This window comes from Tamandua tetradactyla, chromosome 19, assembly GCF_023851605.1.
Source record: "Tamandua tetradactyla isolate mTamTet1 chromosome 19, mTamTet1.pri, whole genome shotgun sequence".
NCBI classification, from domain to species: Eukaryota; Metazoa; Chordata; class Mammalia; order Pilosa; family Myrmecophagidae; genus Tamandua; species Tamandua tetradactyla.
Window position 1 is genome coordinate 8,410,662 of NC_135345.1, and position 6,880 is coordinate 8,417,541.

General features: G+C 42.3%; 1 pseudogene; it reads left to right on the top strand.

Moving 5' to 3' along the window:
• The first annotated feature begins 1,534 nt into the window (after positions 1–1,534).
• On the top strand, positions 1,535–3,851 carry LOC143663332 (Y-box-binding protein 1 pseudogene; annotated as a pseudogene).
• Positions 3,852–6,880: the final 3,029 nt, after the last annotated feature.

Consider the following 6,880-nt stretch of genomic DNA (forward strand, 5'->3'; position numbering starts at 1 on the left):
GTCTATAAAAATGTCCAAATTAAGGCACTAACAAGAAGTTACCTTCACTCAAGAAAGGCCAATGAAGTTCAGAGTTTCCCTCTCAGCTGGGAAGGTACATGGCGAATGTGGCAACATCTGCTAGCTTCCTCTCCAGGCCTCTTGCTTTGTGAAGCTCCTCCAGGGATGTTTTCATTCTTCATCTCGAAAGGTCTCTGGCTGCCTGGGCTCTGCAGCTCTCTTCAAAATGTTTCCTTTCTTAAAGGATTCCAGGAAACTAATCAAGACCTACCTGGAATGGATGGAGACTCATCTCCATAGAAGCCATCCAATCAGAAGTCACCACCCACAATTGGGTGGGTCGCATCTCCATAGGAACAATCTAAAAGGGGATATGCACTATGGTGTGGATACACTGTTAGAACTGCTACTTATGTCTCTGTGCATCAAATAATAAGAAGGAGATTGAGCTAGGCTGTATTTAATATGTGACTGCACGGGTGCCCAGAAGCAGACAGGTGGGCCCAGGTGAGCCTCCCACAGGAGGGGGCACCTGCTCATCCATTTCCCTGTTCAGTGCAGTATCGTTCAGCTGTGCCTGGAAAGCTGATTTGCAACTCTGTGTTATCTCCCTTTATCTACCTGGATTCTCACAAAATGGGTACACAGCTTAACAAAACCCCTGCAAAGAAATCGTGGATAGAAGACAGCACTAAATGTCCAAGCCCGTAACCCTGAAATAGCCGTGTTCAAGATTATCACATACTAAGGCTTGAAGGGCAGAAAGACAGAACGAGCCCGCTCCTTGATAGCATCACTGAGCTGCTGTACCAGCCTGTATTGCCCATTTTTAGATTTAAATATATACTACTTAGTTAAACCCTCTAGTGACATTTCTGTAGCATGCAGCCAAACCCTAACTCAGAGCTCAGTTTCAAAGTGGTCAAAGGTGAAAAGAATGAAAAGACTTCCTAGGGAAGTGATATCTGAGTCGAGTCTTGGAAGGTGAGTAGAGAGGCAAAAGATTTCCCATGGGCAAAGGTATAGATGGACATTCTCCTCCTCTCCTACCTTCCCAACCTCTGACCCACAGTCACCATGTGCAACCACTCTCCAGGACCCCTCACTTCCTCCAGGCCCCCTAAGACTAAGAGCCTGAACTTTGGCCAACTAAATAAACCATCTTCTTCTACCACCAGGCCCACCATCACTACTGCTCCCCACTCCGGAGCCTATTTTAGTGAAAATGTGCCAGACAAGGAGTTATTAGGAAAAAGAGAAGGAACAGGAATCAGGTACCTTCTAGACACCAAGCCCAAGGCTCTGCCCTTCACGTTTATCTCATTTAATCCTCACCACAACCCCAAGATAAGGACACCTGTCTCTGCTGCACAGGGCAGGAGGAACGGGCATCATCTATGGAGGTCACACAGCAGGTGAGAGAGAATTCTTGAGAGGGCTTCAGGCCAGCCTGTGTCTCTCCAAAGCTGATGCGTCTCTCGGGCCCCATTCTGCCTCCAGGAGCCTTGAACTCAACTCCTGGAGACTAGCTACCATGCCCACGTCCTACGTGGCGTCAGTCATTTATTTCACTGATTTGAGCATCAGTTTACCCATCCTTGTGATGAGTGGGTTCCGAGGGCTGAATAACCCTCCCAAAGTAGGCATTTACCCTCAACCTCCTTTGATCCCATGCAACTTCGGATAACATCAAGGTTCATAAAAACCAAACATCATCAAACGAGCTTGTAATAAAATTCCGATGCAATATGCAGGGGGAAAAAAGGGCTGTAAATCCACAGGATGTCAATTCCAAGTTGAATACAATTTACAGGAATATGGTTCAAATATCACAAGGTCAAAACAATTTTGAGTTTTCCAGTATTTACAAACATACCTCACTTCATAAACCTTTCCAGTCCGTGCTGCATACTATATACAGGAGGGCCCATTTTAAAACGACCCCATTTAATTTGATGTGGCTTTAAGTGAGGTCTGTTAGAAATGTGCTACTAATTTTGGACTTTTGTGTTTAGGGGAAAATGCGATTGAAGCTTAATCCAATTTTCTAACACCCAAAACAGCTCCACGGAAGTAGACAGACGTGAAGGAACAACGGCAGGGATTGCTTCAGAAAAAGGCTCTCCTTGTTGTTAACGCGCCCTGCCTGGAATGTTCCACGCCAATAAATGTTAGTCCTTCAGGCATGAGGGAAAGTCACGCCATGGAGATAGCTCATAATGGGGCAGGAGGAAAGTCAGCTTAGCTTGGGCAGGCCACTCCCTGAGAAACTCTTTCTGGGGCATTTCTGTCCTGACTAGCAACATGGGGGACTGTCAGTATACATTCACCTGGTGTTTGAAGTAGATGATCAATGATAACAGCATGTATCATTTATTGAGAAGCTCCCAAGGCAAATGCTTGGGGTTGCCTAACGAACCGTGCTTCGTGCTGCTTCCATGTTGGCCGAGCCCCTGCCCCTTGGCAACTCCAATACATGGAGTTAGGTCTCAGCAAGACGTGGTGGTCTCATTCTTCTCATGACTAATTAGTTAAGAGGTAAGCATGTGGCAGATTGTATTTTCCAACAATGGTTGCAGCAGTATAGATGCCAGGCCATGTGCTCTTCTGTCCAGGTGACTTTCACACTCCTCCCGTTGAGAGGTGAGAGAAGAGGTTCTCTCCCTTTGAATCTGGGGGGAGGTTTATGTCTAGAGTAGAAGACTGCTATGTGACTTTGTACACCAGACTCCCATATAGAAGAATAACCCCAGGAAGTACCTTCGCAGTGTAGGAGATGGAGAAACTGAGGAGTTTGATGTTGAAGGAGAAAAGGGGGCAGAGGCAGCAAACGTCACAGGCCCTGGTGGAGTTCCAGTGGAAGGCAGTAAATATACAGCAGGCGGTAACCATTATAGACCTTATCCATGTCGCAGGGCTCCTCCACGCAATGACCCGCAAAATGACCAGAATAGTGAGAGCGGGGAAAAGAAGGAGGGACCAGAGGGTGTTCCTAAAGGCCAGGCCAGCAATGCCAGCAGGCAATGGCTCCCACCTTACTACATGTGGAGACCCTATGGGCATCCACTGTAGTATCCCAACCCTGCTGTCCAAGGAGAAGTAATGGATGGTGCTAACACCCCACGTGCAGCAGGATAAGTGTCATGGCCAGGTTCATGTGTCAACTTGGCCAAGTAGTGGTACCTGTTTGTCTGGTTGGGCAAGTGCTGGCCTGTCTGTTGCAATGAGGACATTCCATAGAATTAAATCATGAGCATGTCAGCTGCATCCACAGCTGATTCCATTTGTAATCAGCCAAAGGGGAGTGTCTTCGGCAATGATTGGTGCTTAATCTGATGATGGGGAGCCTTTTAAGGAGGATTCAGAAGAGACAGATTCTATTCCTGCTTTGGCTGGCGAGCCTCTCCTGTGGAGTTCGTCCAGACCCTCCATAGGAGTCATCGTCTTCACAGCCTGCTCTGTGGATTTTGGACTCTGCATTCCCGTGGTCATGTGAGACACTTGTAAAAATTTTTTATTTGCGAGTGTTCCCTGTTGATTCTGTTTCTCTAGAGAACCCTAGCTAATACAACAAGATAGACCAGTATGTACTGGGGTTACAGACCATGATTCCTCAAGGGCGTTCCTTGCCAAAGACAGCCTAGAGAGGGTCACAATGAAGATGATGAGGGAATCAAGGAGATGAGACCCAAGGTCAGCAGCCACCTCAACATTGGTACCGCCATAGCTTCAATTACTGACGCAGACACCAAGAAAAGCCTAAACCCCAAGATGGCAAAAAGACAAAAACTGTCAATCCACCAGCAGAGAATTTGTCCGCTCCCAAGGCTGAGCAGGGTAGGGTTGAGTAAAGGCCGATTTACCATCTCCTACCATCATCCTGTTTAGCCATCCAACAAAAAGCGAATTTGAAATTCTAGCGATAAGGAATGAACAAAAGATTGGAGCTGAAGACCTTAAGTGCTTGCTTTTTGCCCGTTGACCAGATGATTAGAACTATCTGCATTATCTATGCAGCATGGGTTTTTCATTATTTTTATGTAAAAATGTCTCTTTCTCATAATGACGAATGTGTGTTTTCTAAAGCCTGTTTTTTCTCAACACACTTTTAAAGGTTTTTAAAGGGTTTCATATCTGGTCAAGTGGAGATTTTTAAGAACCTCATTTTTAACTTGTAATAAAAGTTGCAACTTGATTTTTTTTTAAACTCAACAAATTGAAAGCACCTGTTAATCAAGATCGTAAATAATTGTCAAAAATAATGAGGGAGAATTTAAAATATTTTCAACCAAACAGACACTGAGAGACTGAATAAGAGACCTGCTCTACAAGAAATACTAAAGGGAGCACTACAGCAGATAGGAAAAGACAAGAGAGAGCTATGGAAGAGGGTGGGAAATGAACAATATCAGGGTACAGAAAAAAGTCACGAAGCAGGTAACAGTGTGGATGAAACTTGAGGACACAATGCTGAGTACAATTAGCCATACTGTATGGTCTCGCTGATATGAACTAACGTTAGTGAGTGAAGTTAGAGAGTTAAAGTTGAGAACACAGGTTAGCAGGAGATACAAAGAGGGTAGAGATTGGGCATTTGATGCTGAAGGAGTATAGAATGTTCAAAAGGATTGACTGTACAGATTCAGAAATAGATAGGACAATAGTATCTCATGGTAGCACAATATGGAAAGTACAGTGAACAGAGCTGAGGGCGAGTATGGTTGAAAGAGGAAGGGCAGGGACATGTGTGATACCAGAAGGAAAGATAGATGATAAAGACTGGAACTGTACAACTTAGGGAGACCTAGAGTGGACAGTGATGGTGAATAAATGTATGAATATAAGAATGTTTTTACATGGGGGAGAATGAATGAATGTCAACATTGCAAGGTATTGTAAATGGGATGGTATATGGAAAAATTACAATCAATGCAAACTAGGGTTTCTTATGAACAGTAACATTGTAATATACTTCCATTAAATGTAACAAAGGCAATATACCGAAGCTAAATGTCAATAAGAAGGGGATATAAAGGAGGAATATGGGTTTTTATCATTGATTCTCCTTTTTATTTTTTATTCTTCATTTTTTTCCTCTTATATCTTTGCAGAAGAAATGGAAATGTCCTCATATAGATTGTGGTGGTGAACACATAATTTTGTGATTATACTTGGAACCATTGATTATTTACATAGGATGGACTGTTTGGTGTGTGCATAAAACCATTTAACAATAAACAGGAAGATGCAAGTGCTGGAGAAAATATGGAAAAGGAGATGTACCTGTTCACTTTTGTTAGGAAAGTAGAATGGTGCGGCCCCTCTGGAGGGCAGTGTGGTGGCTCCACAGGAGGCTAAGTATAGGATGGCCATATGACCCTGTAACCCTGTATTAGGTATGTACTTAGAGGAACTGAAAGCAAGGACATGAATGGACATTTGCACACTGGAGTTCATGGCAGCAGTTTTCACGATTTGCAATGCATGGCAGGGCCTGAAGGTACATTGGCTGGTGAACAGAAGAGAGAACTGTGATGTGTACATACAATGGAATATTGAAAGACTGCAAGAAGGAATGTAGTTGTGAGGCATGCAGCTAGGTGAATGAGTCTTGAGGACACTATGTTGAGTGAAATAAGCCAGAAATGAAAAGACAAGTATTATAACACCTCATTAATATGGATTATCCATAATGTTCAAACTCTGAGAATTGAATTCAAGAGCATGGGTTATCAGGGGAAAGCTTATTATAAAGCTTCCTAGATTATAAACTCTTACAGCTTATAATTATAACCTCTTACAGCAGTAACATCTATTCCTGAGTTGTAATGGTTATTTCTAAATTCTGAGATGCTGAGTTCTTTATGTATAATTTAGTCGTCCCCTGAAATTTTGGGTATTTCTGTGACACCTGAGATTCAGAGCTAGAGTTGTGCAGCTCTGAAAGTCAGCATTACCCCATACAGCAACCGTTTAAAAAGCTGAAAAAGAGATCAGATTTCAGTTAGAGATGTGAATGAAGCTGATCTGGTTAGGACTATGGTAAATCAGACCAAAGGATAAAGAATAAAATAGACTGTGTTTTAAAACTTCAACTTTTGTGTAAGACCAAAAGAAGAGATATTTATTTGTTGCAAAATTTATATTTTTGGTAGCACACTATCTAATTTAACCTGTATGGTCAGTTTATTTAAACACCATAATTAGGTCGAAACTTGATTAGGGAGTGAGATCTTATTGGTTCCTACAGGCTAGTGTGATGCCCCAGTATATCTCAGAGGAATCTGGGCAGAAAATAAAAAAAAATTTGTAAAGTACATTTGAGGGCTTGGGAAAAGTGGAAATATTAAACTTCCAAACCCGGAGAATTCGTGATATTCTTGCAAGAATTGAGGATTATCATTTTAATAGGCCAAACCCTCCATCTTGGAGCCCATTCTTATGAAACTTATTCCTGCAAAGGAGAAGCTAAGCCTAGTTATAATGATGCCAAAGAGTCACCCCCAGAAAACCTCCTTTTTTTGAAAGTTTTTATTGCATAGTAAAACATATATACTAAGCAAAGAAATAAAAAAGCAATAGTTTTCAGAGCACTCTTCAACAAATTTAGTTACAAGACAGATCCCAGAGTTTGCCATGGGCTACCATACCATCCTCTCAGATTTTTCCTTCTAGCTGCTCCAGAATATAGGAGGCTAGAAGGCTTAAATAATTTTTATCATCACAATCAATTTTTTTCCTTCTTTTTTTTGTGAAAAACAACATATATACAAAAAAGCAATAAATTTCAAAGCACAGCACGACAATTAGTTGTAGAACATATTTCAGAGTTTGGCATGGGTTACAATTCCACAATTTTAGGTTTTTACTTCTAGCTGCT